Consider the following 18,823-nt stretch of genomic DNA (forward strand, 5'->3'; position numbering starts at 1 on the left):
CAAATATTTTCTAGTGATTCTATACCATTAATGGACCTTACTAATATAGCGTCTGTATGGTTATCAACAGTGTTGTATTATTATCACATATTAATTTGCATTTTTGATTAAAAATATAAACAGATGTGTGTGTGAAACAACCCATTTTATAGAATGAGCATATATCTAACCATTTTCATGTAATTGAAAATGTGCTGTATGTTGCATTTTTTTCTCATATCAACTTTTCTACTATCTATACACCGATTGTCTCGGTGCGTTTTTCCTTTTGTATAATTGTATTACTTAAAGAAATTGCTGACCTCTGTGTAAACAATGTAAAAACTGTTAAAATTATTAATCCAAGGAGATTTTAATGGCAGTTTAATTTTCCAGAGAATAAATTTTTGTGTGGGTTACAAGTTACTTTTCTTCACCTTTCTGTAAGAAATCTCTTTACATTTTAGTGCTCGTTTGGAATGGGTAAGCATCTGACTTCTCTGATGATGATACACAAAAATCAGCCTGAATTCTTATCGACAAATAAGTGTTACTGTGACTGTTACACAAAATAAAATAATGTCAGTTCCATAAGCAGATATCAAGTGGATATATGTAGATGTTATTCAGATCTTGAGTTTGAAAGGAATCTTATTTAAATGTGCTATAAAATATTGCTATCAAAATGTTTGGGTCATATTATTTTCTTTAATTCTAAGTCAAATCTGACATGCAAAGAAAATAGACTACAAACAAATTTTAAAATAATCTCCTTTAAAGTTTTCAAATCAGGAATAAAACTAAGTAGCTTTAAAGTGATCATAGTATCTTTAGCTGCAGTATGCATACATACACACTGTTATCTAGCCTGCTCTTCCATTTAATGTGAACTTGTCATAATTCATATGAGTATTGTCATTCTGTTTAGCAAAATCACTTTCTATTTGGCAAGACTAGTTTGTTGAGTTTTAATTCTTTTTTTTTTTTTCGGTACGCGGGCCTCCCACTGTTGTGGCCCCTCCCGTTGCGGAGCACAGGCTCCGGACGGCGCAGGCTCAGCGGCCATGGCTCACAGGCCCAGCCGCTCCGTGGCATGTGGGATCTTCCCGGACCGGGACACGAACCTGTGTCCCCTGCATCGGCAGGCGGACTCTCAACCACTGCGCCACCAGCGAAGCCCCCTAAATCTTTTTTAATTAGGTAGTTATTGTATGTTTCCTAAAGACCTTGAATTTAGATGTTTTTCATATTTCATTCCCTTGTCCATTTTATTTCCAGCAACAAAGATTTATAAGAACAGACTTAACAAGTACTATTTTCCATATTCAAAAGAGTTTAAACTTTTAGTGCTCTAAAATTGACAGAAATTAAAGTTGCTACATTAACCTCTGATTGCCTTTGAATCCTTAGTTCCATAACCTAACCAGAAGCCTTTTAAGTTAATTTTTTAAACAATAGAACACCAGTGCCCAATTGGTCTGGTTTAGGTTTTTTCTTTTTATAAGAGTCATCGTTACTTAAACACAAGGAAAACATGAAACACTTCTGCTTAAAATAAATGGACTCATAATTTAATCTCCAACTAAGTTTACAGAATTTGTATCCCTTCCCAGTACGTGCTGCTGCATTCCCCCCTTCCCCCATGTTGGGCTTCCATTATTAAGACATTTAAGGTTGAAGAAGGAAAAATAATAGACCTGCTTATGCAAAAAAAGTCATATTCGTCTGGGTCATGGCTTGTCTTTCACAGAATTACAATTGATATAAAATGAAATTCCAGCAGAAAATAGGCACATCTGCATTACAACAAGCAAATCAATAAATTATCATTTTTTATTGTTACAGAGAGATTTAGTTATTCATCATACCATGTTACATACTTAAGATTAAGTTTTAATTGTAAATTGACTATAACTCCTTTGATCTTCAATATACAAAGTAATATTTAAGTCAATTTTTTTCTCTCCATAGATTATCAAAATATTCCATGATGTTTCCCATTTGAAAATAAAGTCATTTCCCATTCAAAAATAAAAGGTCTCAGTAAAATATGTGAAGTATTTTGTTTGAATAGTACTTTATAATGAAATATACCTATTTGTAGGGCAGGAATAGAGACATAGAGGCGGAGAACGGACATGTGGACACGGCAGGAAGGGGAGGGTGGAACGAACAGGGAGATTAGGTTTGACATAAACACACCATGTGTAAAATAGATAGCTAGTGGGAACCTGCTCTATAGCATAGGGAGCTCAGCTTGGTGCTCTGTGATGACCTAGATGTGGGGGGAGGAGGGGAAGAGGGGGGCCCAAAGGGAGGGGATATATGTAGGCATACAGCTGATTCACTTCATTGTACAGCAGAAACTAGCACAACATTGTAAAGCAATATTACTCCAATAAAAAATATTAATGCATACATTAGAAAAAATAATAATAGTATAACACACTAAAGGCTTCTACTAAGTAAATGCCAAAAAATGGGAACAAATTTTAGAAGGATCTCACAAACTCAATCAGTAAAAGGAAAAAAATGAGAGTATATTCTCAGTTGACGTAAGGAAATATATCTAAGGGGAAACTTTCCAAACAGTACTTTTAATACTTTTAATATACCCACTCTACCGAAATTCATGTTTTCTCTTCTTCTTGGTCATATGGCTAGCTTACTTTTTCTTGGCCTCCCTTGAAATTAGGTAAGGCCGTGTGACTGAGCTCAACCAATGGAATATGAGCATAAGGTGATGTGCACCAATTTCGAGGAGGCTTTTTAAGAAACAATTTTGTGCTCTCCATGCCTTCTTTCCCTTTCCACTGGCTGGAAGCGGGGGAAAATGAAAGCCGAGGGAATGGCAGAACCATGAGTTGGAAAGATCCTGGGTCACTGAGTCACATCACAGAAAAGAGACAACCAGATATATTTCCCTTGGAACGTTAACATAAATGAGAAGAAAAACTTCTATTGTATTTGAGCCATACACATTTAGACTCATTTGTTACTGCAAACAATTGAAACTGAAACAAATATTGGGACCTTACAGTGGGTGCTCTGTGAGGATGAAAACCTTCAATATGGTTCATTGGTTTATTTAGCAGCCAAGCAGCCAGCAGAGAGGAAATAGATACAGCAGGCTGAAAAACTGTAATTCATATTATGCAGTGGCAATATGAGTTTTACTTGGAAGGGGGTCTGTGTGACTGCTGAACCTATAGTTTAGGGGAATTGGACAGAAAAGCCAGAGTAACAGTGTGTTTGAGATTTTTTTTGTTAAAAGATATTACAAGAAAGCAGTCAACTCAGGCTATAAATAAATGGTCTTCCAGCAGAGACTGAAGGGAATGGAGAGGGCCCGGAGATAAAGTCCCTTAGGGGTTTGAAAAGTCTGCTGCTTCTGAACCCCAAATGTTAAGATTAGACTAAAACGGGTCTTGAGTTAAAAAGACCCATTAAATCTGCACAAGAAAACAAAAGGACTCAACCATGTGGCAAAGTTCAAAATTTTTAAAGCGATGCCTCATTTCAAAGAAAAGGTAAACTTGCATGCTCATGAAGCAAGCTATGAAAGTTGTATAACCCCCAAGAAGGAAATAATTCTCAATGCCTACTTCCAATGAAACCATAGCATAAGAGGGAAAAGGAAAACCTTCCCAGAAGTCAAAGCGGGGAACCACTGAGAATTATGGATGAGGGAGTTTCTCTTAGAGAAGAAGCCCAGAGCAAATCAAAACTCCTCTACTAGGAGGGAAGTAGGTGTTTTCACTGCTATTTATCAATGACTGCCATATGTTTCTCATTGTTCCCCTTTTCAAATGAGAATTTTAATTGCAGTTATCCACTTCCAGCTCCACACTGTATATTTGGTGGAAGTTGGGGGCAGGTAACTTGTCTTTAAATTCCCAGATCCCTGGATTTGATGGGAAGGAGAGCGCATCCCCAGAGATATGGGACTTTGAAAGGACTGCAGTAACTGGGTGGCACTTGAGGTTGTCTCCCTTAGGGAGAATGTAAGCTATTTAACAAACTCTTTGTTCTCCTCTTCCTCAACACACACTACACGACATTTTCAGCCTCTCTTGCAAATGTTTGTGGCTATGTGACTGAGTTCTAGCCACCTGGAATTTGAAGGGAAGTATACATGTCATTTCTAGGCCAAATGCCTCCTTCATCTTCTCTTTCCCTATCCATTAGCTGATTATGAGTGCCCAAGGGGATGGTGGAGCGCAGGACGAAAGGAGCCTAGGTTCTTGAACCACTGCTTGGAGATCGTCTTCCTAGCAGCCATCTTCCCATGTTACATGAGCAAGAAATAAACATCTGTGTTTGTGAGCTGTTATATCAATTACATTTCAGGCCTATTTTGTTCCTGCAGCACCTACCTTACACTAATAGGTAAGCTCATGGGTTCCAAGCTAGCAACTGAGAGAAGTCTGGATGTCACCATTGCCAAAAAGACGAGACTTTCATATGATGTGACTTGGAAGGACCATGTCTGACACCTGATTGTTCAGGAGCCAAAACCAAGGAACGAGGTAGGTCTCAGGAACACTGCCTGCCAGCACTCCCTGAAGAGATTATTTTGAGGAACAGGTTTTAAGGCTACTGGAGCGATTCAAATTACTTGTCTCTCCACCTTGACCAGAGAAGTGGGTTTAAACTGTGACCCAAGAGATGAGATGAGGTGATGGGTGGAAAGCCTAAAACCTAGGCATCAAACCTAGAGACAGAACTAAGGCAGTAAGAACATTGGAGGACCACAGGGTGAGGGAGAGGAGGAAATCGAGCTGGAACAGATAACACAGCACAGTTAAGGCAAGGACCTCAGGAAACATTATGAGGGATGAGATGAGAGCCAGATTGTTAAAAACAACCAGACAAACAAAAAAACACCTTGAATCCAGTTCAGAGACTTCTGGACTTGAGATAAGGTTTAGAGTAGATGAGTGGGTTTTAAGAACTGTCGTCGAACAGGGGATCAGTTAGGAAGCTATTCTTAGAATCCAGATGTTTTACAAATGTTAAATAACTAGACATGAGGTGATACCAGCAGCTTAGCTTAGGTGGGTGGAGAATGTTTTTTAAAAATGAGGTTAAAAAAAAAAATTTTTTTTTCAATGAGGTTGGTGGGACTTCCCTGGTGGTCCAGTGGTTAAGACTCGGAGCTCCTAATGCAGGGGGCCCAGGTTCGATCCCTGGTCAGGGAACTAGATCCCACGTGCGTGCCCACAACTAAGAGTTCGCATGTTGCAACTAAGAGTCCACATGCCTCAACTAAGACCTGGCATGCCACAACTAAAAACCTCATGCAGCAGCTAAGGATCCTGCATGCCGCAACTAGGACCTGGTGCAGCCAAATAACTAAATAAATATTTTTTAAAACATGAGATTGGTGAGGGAATGCCCTGGCGGTCCAGTGGTTAGGACTCAGTGCTTTCATTGCCTAGGGCCTGGGTTCAATCCCCGGTCGGGGAACTAAGATGCTGTAAGCCACAGGGCGTAGCCAAAAAAATAATAATAATAAAATTGGTAAGACACTGTTGTTTAAGGAAAAGTCTCTGCGACTTGATGACTAATTGAAAGTGGTGATGGGGATAGTGCTTGAGAGAGGATGGAATTAAATAGAGTGATTTTTGAGGATCAGGTGAGTGAGGAGTGGGACCACCAAATAAAGGAGTCCAGAAAAGAAGCTGGGTTTATAAGGGTTGGTTTCAGCTATGTTGGCTTTCAAATGACATTTTGTGGGAAATGTCCATGAATTGGAAATGAAGGACTGAAATTTAGGGAAAAGATACAAACTAAAATGTGTCTTGGGTGTCGTGCAAAGCCGTAGAGTGATTAAGTCACAGGAGTCAAGAGCCAACACATCCTCTCACTAGAATGTGAGTCCTCTGGGCACAGAAACTGTTTATTCATTTGGTTCATAACTGTATTCCCGGTGCTTAGAACAGTGTCTAGGGCATAACTGATATTAATGAACCTCTGACTGAGGTTTGAAATCTTGAGAAGTATGGGTGGGAGGATTCTTTGGTGTTTTCTTTTTTTGTTTTTTGTCTCTTTTTTTGGTAATTATTTTGTTTGAATAGAATTATCCAGAAAGGTGCTATTTAATGTGTGAAATTTACCAAAGCAAGAAAAATATACAAATACATTTTGGAAATATTTCCTAGTACCTGAAATGAAAAATTTCTTGTCTAACCATGAAATTTGATTTATGAAGCCCCATGGCATCTGTGATCTCTGGTTCATTAGTTGATAAAAATTCCATTTCTGACATAGTTATAATTGTTAATGGGAAAGCAATATTAAGCTAATATTAAGCTTATAAATATTTTAAATAAACTTTATTTTAAGACAGTTTTATGGGGAGGATAAATAAGGAATTTGGGGTTAACATATACACAACACTATATATAAAATAGATAATCAACAAGGACCAACTGTATATATAGCACAGGGAACTCTACTCAATATTCTGTAATAACCTATATGGGAGAAGAATCTGAAAAAAGAATGGCTATATGTATAATTGAGTCACTTAGCTGCATACCGGGAACTAACACAACACTGTAAATCAACTATAATCCAATATAAAATAAAACTTAAATTAAAAAAAGAAAAATTAAAGAGACAACCAAAAAAAAACAGTTTTAGATTTACAGAAAAAGAATAACATGATAATACAGAGTTCCCACAAACCCTGCACCCTGTTTCCCCTATTACTAACATCTTACATCAGTGTGGCACATTTGTTACAATTAATGAACCCATATTGATACATTACAGTTAACTGGAGTTCATCATTTAATCAGATTTCCTTAGTTTCCACTTAATGTCCTTTCCTGATCCAGGACACCACACTACATTTACTCATCCTGTCAGTTTCTCAGACTTCCCTTGTTTTCGATGACCTTGACAGTTTCAGGTAGTACTGGTGAGGTATTGTGTAGAATGTCCCTCAGTTTGGGCTTTGTCGAATGTTTTTCTCGCGAGTGAACTGAGGGTATGGGCTTTCAGGAGGAAGACCACAGAAGCAAAGTGCCATTTTCAGTGCATCTTATCAAGGGTGCATACTATCCACATGCGTTATCACTGTTGATGCTGACTTTTGATCACCTGGCCAAGGTAGTGTTTGTCAGATTTCTCCAACGTAATTCTCCAATGTAAAGTTATTCTTTTTTCCCTTTGTATACTGTACTCTTTGGAAGGAAGTCACTATGCACCAACACTTAAGGAGTTGTGCTCCACCTTCTTGAAGGCAGAGTATCTACATAAATTATTTGGAATTCTGCACAGGAGATTTGTTCTCTTCTCCCATTTATTCAATCATTTAATATCAGTATAGACTCATAGATATCTTATACTTAGGGTATATACTACTATATTTATTTTGTTGTTCAAAATGTTCTAGCTTTGCCAATTAGGAACTCCTTCATTTGGCTCCGGTGTCCTTTTGACATACCTCCTTCATTGTAGGTGCATTATTTGCTTCCCTTCCCTTCCTTCCTTCCTTCCTTCCTTCTTTCCTTTCTTTCTTTCATTCTTTCTTTCTTTCATCCTCTTGCCCTCTCTTTCTTTCTAGTACTTCCTTACTTTCTGGCACTGTAGAGATGCTCCAAGCTCAGCTCATCTTGTACATTTCTGGCCCCAGTCCTAGAATCAGCCATTTCTCCAAGAAGTCTCTTTTCCTGCTATTAGGGAAAGGTATCAGAAACCAATATCTGAGCACTAGGTATGCTTGTTGCTACTGGGGTATCATTGACTCCAGGCCCTCTAAGCTGACAGGAAATATATAATGTGTATACTAACCTGCGTATACATATATCTACAAATGTGTGTATTTAACAATCTGTATCTATATTAAGCTAAACATGAGTTCATACTGTCTTCAACTCTAACCCATTACCACATGGATCATTCTAGCCTCCTCTCCTTGCTTGTCTGTAAAATCCCACTCCAGCAGTGAGCATTCGCCATCCCTTTGCTGGATCTGTTCAATTCCAGTATACATGTACAGCATTAAACCATACCCCATGAGTAACAACTGTATCAACTAGGGAATAGTACAGTTTATTTTGCCTTTATTCTTTCTTACAAATTCCTCCCATTTTCAAAGCTACTTAGGTGAGCACCTTTCCCTACTCCCTTCAGTGAGATTGTCTTATATATTCATAATACAGTTGGATCATTTTATTACATCCTGTATTCCGTCTTGGGGTTCCTTGACTTCCTAAATGATTTTTAAATATTTTCATACATTAAGATTCATTCTTTGTATTTGAAACTTCTATAGGTTTTAATAAATGCAGTGTCATGTATCCACCATTATGGTACCATAGAGAATAGTTTCACCACCCTAAATGAACACAATTTCTGTGTTTAACTATTCAACCCTCTCCTTCAAGCTCAAGCAATTACTGATCTTTTTACAATCATTTTTGGGGGGCCTCTTTTTAGAGTGTCATATAATTGAAATAATATTGTATATATCCTCTTCAAACTGGCGTCTTTCACTTAGCAATATGCGTTAAAAAACCATCCATGTCTTGTCATGACTTGATAGCTCGTATTTTTTTATCATTGGCTATTATTTCATTGTATGGATATACTATTGTTTATACATTCACCTTTTGAAACACATCTTGGTTGCTTCCAGTTTTTGTCAACTTTAAATAAGCCTGCCACAAACGTTTATGTGCAGGTTTTTGTGTGGACATACATTTTCAAACTAAAACTGGGTGAATATCTAAGCATACAATTGCTGGACTGTATGTTAACACTATGTCTGGCTTTGTAAGAAACCGCCAAACTGTCTTCCAAAGTGGCTGTAGCATTTTGCATTCCCACCAGCAATGAATGAAAGTTCCTGTTGCTCTACTCCATTGCAAGCAGTTGGTAGTTTTTTGGATTTTAGTCATTCTAATAGGTATGGAGTGGTATCTCACTGTTGTTTTAATTTGCAATTCCCTACAGATGGGGTATATGGTTTCCATCTGTACATTTTCTTTGATGAAGTATCTGTTCAGATCTTTGCCCATTTTTAAATTGGTTGGTTTGTTTTCTTAATGCTGAATTTTAAGGGTTCTTTGTATATTTTGCATACAGATCCTTTATCAGATAATAAGTTTTGCAAATATTTTCTCCCAGTCTGTGGCATGTCTTTTCATTCTCTTAACATTGTCTTTCACAGAGAAGAAGTATTTAATTTTTAAAAAGTTAAACTTATCTATTTTTTTCCTCATGGATTATGCTTTCAGTTTTGTATCTAAAAACTTTTTGCCAAATCCATGGTTACCTTGATTTTCTTCTTGATCTTCTTTTAGAAGTTTTATAGTTTTGCATTTTACATTTGTATCTATGATTCATTTTGAGTAAAAAAAATTTGAGAGGTATATCATATGTGTTTTTTGTTTGTTTATTTTTGCATTTGGGTGTCCAATTATTCTACCACCATTTGTGGAAAAGTCTATCCTTTCTCCATTGAATTGTCTTTGCTCCTTTGTCAAAGATGAGTTGACTGTATTTGTATGGGCCTATTGCTCCTTTGTCAAAGATGAGTTGACTGTATTTGTATGGGCCTATTTCTGGGCTCTGTGTTCTTTTCCATTGATCTGTGTGTCCATTCTTTCACCAATACCATGCTGTCTTGATTAGTGTAGACTTGTAATAAGTCTTGGTAATTGGGTATTGTGAGTACTCTTATCTTTGTTCTTCTTTAGTACTGTGTTGGTTATTCTAGGTATTTTGCCTTTCAATATAAACTTTAATGTTAGTTTATTGATATCTACAAAATAGTTCGTTGCAATTTTGATTGGAATTGGGGTGAATATTAAGATCAACTTGGGAAAAATTGACATCTTCATAATATTGAATCTTATAATTCAGGAAGACAAAATATTTCTTCATTTATTTAGATCTTTAGATGATTTCTTTCATCAGAACTTTATAACTTTCCATATACAGCTCCTGTACATACTTTGGTAGGCTTAGACCTAATTTTTTTTTTTTTTTTTTTTTTTTGCCACACCATGCGACATGCAGGATCTTAATTCCCCGACCAGGGATCAAACCCCTGCCCCCTGCACTGGAAGCATGGCTTCTTAACCTCTGAACTGCCAGGGAAGTCCCTAATACTTCTTTTCTTGTTAGTGCTATTATAAACGGCATTGTATTTTTAATTTCAAATTCCAGTTTTTCATTATTCGTATGTTGGAAAGCAATTGACTTGTATATTAATCTTGTGTCCTGTGACCTTTCTATACTCACTTAGTAGTTTCAAAAGTTTTTGTTGTTGTTTATTCTTTGGGATTTTCTACATAGACCATCATGTCATCTGCAAACAAAGGCAGTTTTCTTTCTTTCTTCCCAATGTGTGTATCTTATTTCTTTTTCTTTACATATTGTCTGGGACTTCCAGTAAAATATTGAGTAGGAGTGGTGACAGAGGACACCATTGCCTTGTTCTCAATCTTAGGGGGACATTGTCTGGTCTCTCACCATTAAGGCTGTTAGGCTGTAGGGTTTTTGTAGATATTCTTTATCAATTTGAGGAAGTTCTCCTTTGCCCCTAGTTTGCTGAGAGTTTTTATCATAAATAGGTTTGAATTTTGTCAAATGCTTTTTCTGCATTAATTGATACTGATCACATGATTCTTCTTTAGCCTGTTTAAGTAGTGGATTACATTGGTTAATTTTCTAATGTTGATCCAGCCTTGCATATCTGGAACAAATATCACTTGGGCATGGTATATAATTCTTGTTATATATTGTTGTATTCAATTTACTAATATTTTGTTGAGCATTTTTGCATCTATGTTATAACAAATATTGGTCTGTAGATTCCTTCTTTGTAATGTCCTTATCTGGTTTTTGTATTGGGGTAATGTCAGGTTCATAAATGTTTGTTAAAGTTCATCTGTGAAACCATCTGCGCCTGGTGCTTTCTTTTTTGAAGGTTGTAAGTTACTGCTTTGATTTTTTAACAGATTAAGCCCTATTCAGATCATCACAGAAACACACATCTTTTTGTGTGTTTTGGTACTTTGTGTCTTTCAAGGAATTTGCCCATTTCATCTAAATTATCACATTTGTGGGCACAGAGTTCTTAATAATATTCCATTATTATCCATTTAATGTGCATGGGATCTATAGGGATGTCCCTTCTTTCATTTCTGGTATTAGTAATTTGTGTCTTCTTTTTTGTTGTTGTTCCTGTACTAGCCTGGCCTAGAAGTGTATCAACTTCATTAACATTTTATGAGACCATCTTCTGGTTTTGTTGATTTTCTCTGTTGATTTCTTGTTTTCAGTTTCATAGGTTTCAGCTCAATTTTTATTGTTTCTTTTATTCTGCCTGCTTTAATTTTAAATTGGTCTTTTTTCTCTAGTTTCCTAAGGTCCACTTAGATGATTGGTTTTAGAACTTTCTTCCTTTCTAATATATGCATTTAAAGCTGTAAATTTTCCTTTAAGCACTGCTTTTGCTGTATCCCACAAATTTTGATGTTATATTTTTTATTTTCATTTAGTTTAAATATTTTTAAAATTTCTCTTGAGACATCTCCTTTGTTGTATGTGTTATTTAGAAGCATGTTATTTAATTTCCAAATCAAGAAATGTAGTTGATTTTTACTTTGTTCAGCTTTTTCTTATTTTAAAGATATAAGTGACAATTTCCAAGCTCTATATGTTAAAGCTGAAACCAGAAGTCCTTGGAAAGGTTTTTAACCACTTGAGCTTATTTTCTCATTTGGAGATATGACTTACTGTTGGGCTACACCCTACAGGCCTATAAGGCCTGTGCTTGCCCAGCTTTGAGACCAAAGAAAGAGCCCAGAGTCAGCAACAGAGACATCAGTGGTTTAATGGATGGGGGAGCTTACACTTCTGAGGACAGGCAGGAGGACATGGTGGCGGTCTTTCCTCCCGGGGTGGGGGGAGGGGGCGAAGTGGGTGGGGGGAAGATGAGTGGGGGGGGGAGATTATAAGGGAATTGACATTGGCATCAGGTGGGCTCATTAGTTACTAAGGAAACCAGTAGAGGGGCACGCCCCTCACCGCCCCTTTGATAAGAAGAGTCACTAGCTGGGGCAGGGGCAAGTATGTAGGAAGGTCAGTCATGTGAGTCATGTGAGAAGGGTACAGGTGAGACAGGCACTGGTCGGGCAGGGGAGTTACAGAGAACAAGAGAACAGCCGTCTTGAGTGGCCTGACCATACACTTACTCAGCACAGAGTTATGAGTTTTAAGTAGCTTGACTGGGATTATCCAGCACTTACTTATTGTTTAGGTACTTTTATTTCTTTATTTCCATCTTTTCATGCTTAATGAAAAGAAACTCATGAGCTTTAGAATAGTAACTTCATATGCTTAAGAAGCATTATTAAATCGACCATCTTTATTCTAAATAATACTAATACCTTCCATAAATTCTATTTTCCAGCTTTTCCATCCTCTAGATCTTTTTGAACTACTATCTTAACATCCTCTTAATCTGTGAAATCTAAACCACTACTTAATTATCTATCAAGGGTCAGAACATGATAAGGGCTTACTTTATGACCCTACATTTTACACCACTCATTTTCTTTATTTTTGAATCACATATGAGGATTCAATTTTAATTATTTACAGACTTTTTAAGCAAAAGTTTTGTTTAAACAAAACAAAAATTTTGAGATTATTTTTAACTACTAGGCAGTATTTTGCTATATTTGTTCTTAAACTATGCAATGCAGATGTTCACCCAAATTACTTTCACATTTTGTTAACTGGAAGCTGCCATATATTGCATATCATACATGCATATAGATATCCAGAGAATTTGAAAGCAACAAAAATATGTTAAACTTCAGTGGAGATTTTTTAATGAATCAGAAACAGAACCCTAGAATATTTATTATGAATCCCAGCTTTACAAGTGATAGGATTTCAGACTACATGTGTGAGTGTGTGAGACAGAGAGAGAGATTGAATGTGTGTAAAATTTTCTTTGTAGAAATATTCATACTTGTCAAAGGACTTTAACTATTTATAATCTGAATCTATCCTGTAGATTTTATGATATTCATTTTTTCTTATTATTTGATAAAAGTAGAACATCAAAAAAAGCCACTTTTACTTGGGCCTGAAAACCAAACAAGGCAAAAAATCGTTAAAGTGCAATGCTATAAGGCTATAAATTGTACCCAGGCTTACAAATGCTATAATGGTTGGTTCTTCTTTGGGATCTGGGGAGGGGGGCATTTCAACAAGGATCTAACACGTGAGTACAATCTAAAAAGAGAAGTACATATTTTCTAGGGAATTGGGATGAAGAGGTAGCAGATTGAACACAGGCATGAAGACAGAGGCAGCGTGCTTCCTTATGAGTACCATACATCATTGATCACGGCTGGAGCATAACATGTGAGGATGATAGGATGAAAGATAATGCTGGAGAGACAGGCAAGGATTAGACCATAGAGGTCTGTGTTTGCCTTGCTAAGAGTTTCATTTATCAATAGGCAGCAGAGAATCCCTGAAGAATGTTAAGCTAGATAGTAACACGATGAGATTTTCATATTCTTAAGACCATTCTTGCAGCTATTTGGAGGATGCGTCTGAGCAAAGGGAAAAACTAGAAGCACAACCTCCTATAAATAGGTCATTGCAGTAATCTAGGTAAGAAATGTTGGGGGCTTGAACTAGGATAATAGCAGGGGGAAAAAAGAGAAAATGCTCAAAAAGACAGAACAGACCTTGGTGAGTGACTAGATGTGGAGGATTAGAGAGGGAGAAGTATGCGAAGATACTCCATTTCTGGTTTGGACAGTTGGATACAGGATGTTGCTATCTACTAACAGGGTGAGCCTCTCTGAAGGTAAGTTTGTTTCAGATGCTTGTGAGGATAACCCAGAGAAGATTTCCAACAGGTTGTTGCATGTGCAGATCCAAAGCCCAGAAGAAAACTCTGAGGTGGGCTTCCCTGGTGGCACAGTGGTTAAGAATCCGCCTGCCAATGCAGGGGACACAGGTTCAAGCCCTGGTCCAGGAAGATCCCACATGCCGCAGAGCAACTAGGCCCGTGAGCCACAACTGCTGAGCCTGTGTGCTGCAACTACTGAAGCCCATGTGCCTAGAGCCCATGCTGCACAACAAGAGAAGCCACTGCAATGAGAAGACCACACACTGCAACGAAGAGTAGCCCCCGCTCGCCACAACTAGAGAAAGCCTGCATGCAGCAGCAAAGACCTAACACAACCAAAAATAAATAAATAAAATAAAAATAATTTTTTACATTAAAAAAAGAAAACTCTGACGTGAAGAAATGAATTTGTGGTTCATCAAATTTCAAATTATTTGAAGTCTGGATAAATGGGGTTTGTTATATGCCAATAGTATATAGTATAAGCAGTATATGTTACGTGAACATTTAAAAAATCATTTAGGCAACACTAAACCCAATGGGAAGATGGCATAGTGTCTAACAAACACTCCTACTGTTCACTAAAAGGATTATTATAAAATAATTAGAAGAGATTTCAAATAAATTAAATGACAACTAAAAATTCACACTAGATTGTAAAGAGCAACCATAATTAATGTTGTGTTTACTTAAGTGGCTGTTGTCCCTCTGCCATTTAGATCATTATTAGGAACTAGTTCTTTTTCTTTGTTTTTTGTTTCCTTTTGTTTGTGTTTTTTATTCTGTTTGGAACTAGTTTCTACAACTGATGTTTTCTGGTGGATGGACATAACTGATGTTAGGTGGAAGGACAGTAAATACTAACTAAATAATGAAAATTTTATAAGCTGGTTAAAGTAACACGTTGAACCATATAAAGTAATAAAACATTTTTAAAACAAGTATTTACATGTTACATTGAGCGTTGTCTTTTTTTTTTTTTTTTTTTTTTTTTGCGGTATGCGGGCCTCTCACTGCCGTGGCCTCTCCCGCCGCGGAGCACAGGCCCCGGACGCGCAGGCCCAGCGGCCATGGCTCACGGGCCCAGCCGCTCCGCGGCATGTGGGATCCTCCCAGACCGGGGCACGAACCCGTATCCCCTGCATCGGCAGGCGGACTCTCAACCACTGCGCCACCAGGGAGGCCCGAGCGTTGTCTTTGGTAGTCTTAAAACATCGTGTGCTACTTATACATTTAAATAATACTGCCCTTTCTTTAACACCATACACAAAAATAAACTCAAAATTGACTAAAGACCTAAATGTAAGACCGGACACTATAAAACTCTTAGAGGAAAACATAGGCAGAACACTCTTTGACATAAATCATACTAATATCTTTTTCGATCTGTCTCCTAGAGTATTGGAAATAAAAACAAAAATAAACAAATGGGACTTAATCAAACTCAAAAGCTTTTGCACAGCAAAGGAAATCATAAACAAAACCAAAAGACAACCCACAGAATGGGAGAAAATATTTGCAAATAATGCGAACGACAAGGGATTTATCTCCAAAATTTACAAACAGCTCATGTGGCTCAATAACAAAAAGACAAACAACTCAATCCAAAAATGGACAGAAGGCCTAAATAGACATTTCTCCAAAGAAGGCATACAGATGGCCAAAAGGCACATGAAAAGATGCTCAACATCACTAATTATAAGAGAAATGCAAATCAAAACTACAGTGGGGCTTCCCTGGTGGCACAGTGGTTGAGAGTCCGCCTGCCGATGCAGGGGACACGGGTTCGTGCCCCAGTCCAGGAGGATCCCACATGCCGCGGAGCGGCCGGGCCCGTGAGCCATGGCCACTGAGCCTGCGCATCCGGAGCCTGTGCTCCGCAACGGGAGGGGCCACAGCAGTGAGAGGCCCGCGTACTGCAAAAAAAAAAAAAAAAAAAAAAAAAATTACAGTGATATATCACACCTCACACCAGTCTGAATGGCCATCATCAAAAAATCTACAAACAATAAATGCCAGGGAGGGTGTGGAGAAAAGGGAACCCTCCTACACTGTTGGTGGTAATGTAAATTGGTACAGCCACTATGGAGAAAAATATGGAGATACCTTAAAAAACTAAAAATAGAGCTACCATATAATCCAGCAATCCCACTCCTGGGCATATATCCAGAGAAAATCATGGTTCAAAAGGATACATGCACCCCAATGTTCTGGCAGCACTGTTTATAATAGCCAAGACATGGAAGCAACCTAAATGTCCATTGACAGAGGAATGGATAAAGAAGATGTGGTACATACATACAATGGAATATTACTCAGCCATTAGAAAGAATGAAATAATGCCATCAGCAGCAACATGGATGGACCTAGAGATTATCACGCTAAGTGAAGTAAGTCAGACAGAGAAAGACAAATATCATATGAGATCACTTATATGCAGAATCTAAAAAACAAATGATACTAATGAACTAATTTACAAAACAGAAACAGACTCACAGACTTAGAGAACTTATGGTTACCGGAGGGGAAGTGTCGGGGGGAGGGATAGATTGGGAATTTAGGACTGACATGCACACACTGCTATATTTAAAATAGATAACCAACAAGAACCAACTGTATAGCACAGGGAACTCTGCTCAATATTCTATAATAACCTAAATGGGAAAATAATTTGAAAAGAATAGATACATGTATATGTATAACTGAATCACCTAAAACTAACACATTATTAATCAACTATACTCCAATATAAAATAAAAATTAATTTTAAATAAATAATACTGCTTATTCAAAACATTTTAGAAACATATTCTTTTGGTATTATTTTCAGAGCCTCCCTAGTGGCCATATACAAGAAAAAAAACTTCATTTTTTTATAGTCAAGTCTCATTTTTCAGAAAAATCAGAACTTTTTTTCCTCTTTTTTAATGTTTTATTATGGGAAATTTAAAACATAAACAAATTCAACAGAATAGAAAAAAATGAACTTTTATGTATTGCTCACTCAGATTTAATAGTTATCAACATTTTGCTGTTCTTAATGCATCTATATTTTCAGACACACTTCCCACTCTCACTTAATTTTTATTTATAATTTTTTAGTTTTTAAGGTAAATTTCACGTACATTGAAATACACCAATGTTAGCTGTACAATTTTGACAATGGATACACCTTTGGAACCCTACACCTCTATCATGATATAAACCATTTTCATCTACTAAGAATGTCCCCTTGTATTCCTTCTTAGTCAGTTGCACCTAAAAGCAACCACTATTTAGTGAATTCATCTTTTGTTAATTTCGCCTGTTCTAGAATTTCAAATAAATGGAATCATGCAGTATATGCTATTCACGTCCAGCTTCTTTTGCTCAGCATAAGAGCTTTGAGATTCACCTGTGTTGTTGCATGTATGAGCATTTCGTTCCTTTTTATGGCTGGATACTATTCCATTGTATGGATAGCCCACAATCTGTTTATCCATCCTCCCTGTCCCAGTTTCCTATGTCCACCTAACAAACCACTCCAAACTAAGTAGCTTAAAAAACTGACAGCCATTTATTTCACTCATGAATCTGCACTTTGTCTGTGGCATGGGAGGGACAGCTTCTCCCTGTTCTACATGGCGTCAACTGGGGTGACTCAAAGGCTGGAGGTCACTTGAGGGCTAGAGGCTGGAATCATCTGAAGACTCACTGACATGCCTGATGGTTGATGCTGGCTGTTAGCTGGGAACTGAGCTGGGGCCTTGGCTTCCTCACAGCCTGGCAGCTGGGCTCCAAGAACATGCATCCCAAGAGAACAAGGCAGGAGTGTGGCATTTTTATGACCTAGTCTCAGAAATCACAGAGCATAGCTTTCTTCATACTCTATTGGCCATCACAGTCATAAAGTTCTATCTAGGTTCAATGGAATAGCACATAGACTTCATGACTCATAAGTGTCAATGTCACACTGTAAGATGTGTGGGATAGAGCATATTATGATAGCCATCTTTGGATAATGCTATCTGCCACAGTCTCCCTTCGGCCATAAGAGTTCACATCCCTCCCACATACAAAGTACATTCAACCCCTCTCCCAAGAGCCCTAAGCCTCTAACCATTATGGTATTCACTGACAGTCCAAGATCTCATTATGTCATGTCATTCAAGTCTAAGTGTGGTTGAGGCTCCTTGGGAGCAGTTCCTTGAATTCAGCTCCTTGAATAGAGTTCTGAAGAACTAAGAACTAAAGAAATACATTTTATACTCAACATAGACTCTCCATACAATGATGGTTCAGGCAGAGGATAGCCACTCCAAACCCTGCTGTTCAAAAAGAGTTCTGCCCTCTGAGTAGTCCTTTCTTTGCCATTAAATGTAGAAGGGCTTTTAAGAAAAGCCCTTCTCTACCTAGGAATCTCTGTGGGGCTGCTACTTGACAACACCCTCAAGATCTTTAGAAGGATTTTTTGTCCATTTGAAAAGGCCCATAAAACACCATCTTGTCTTTCTGAGATCTTAACAAAGAAATTTCCAGTCATGTCCTTGGCTTCATATTTAGACCACATTTTTCTGCAGCACCACTGATTTTCCTAGAAGCCATTTCTTAATTTGAGTGTCATTTACCATCTGGAGAGGCTGAAAATGAGAAAGTTTAATTTTTGCACCCAGCAATTCCTGGGTTCTTCTAAGTTTAACTGTTCTTTCTCTTATCTCTCTTCTAATCCAGAGCCAGTGAGAGGTCAAGTGGCACTTTCACACTTGGCCTGCAAATCTCCTTAACTGGATTATTGATTGCATTGGGTGCATTTCCTATTTTCCATATTACTGCAGGTGACTTTGGGGACAACTCTCCACTACTATAAAAAAAAGGTCTTTTTCCCCAATTCCCAATAACATTTTCCTCAATTTCTTTTCAGTCGATAATGAGCTGTCAGCTAGGACACTTACACATGAATTCTTC

The sequence above is a fragment of the Mesoplodon bidens genome, assembly GCF_964165515.1.
Source record: "Mesoplodon bidens genome assembly, chromosome: 2".
Classification (NCBI taxonomy): Eukaryota; Metazoa; Chordata; class Mammalia; order Artiodactyla; family Ziphiidae; genus Mesoplodon; species Mesoplodon bidens.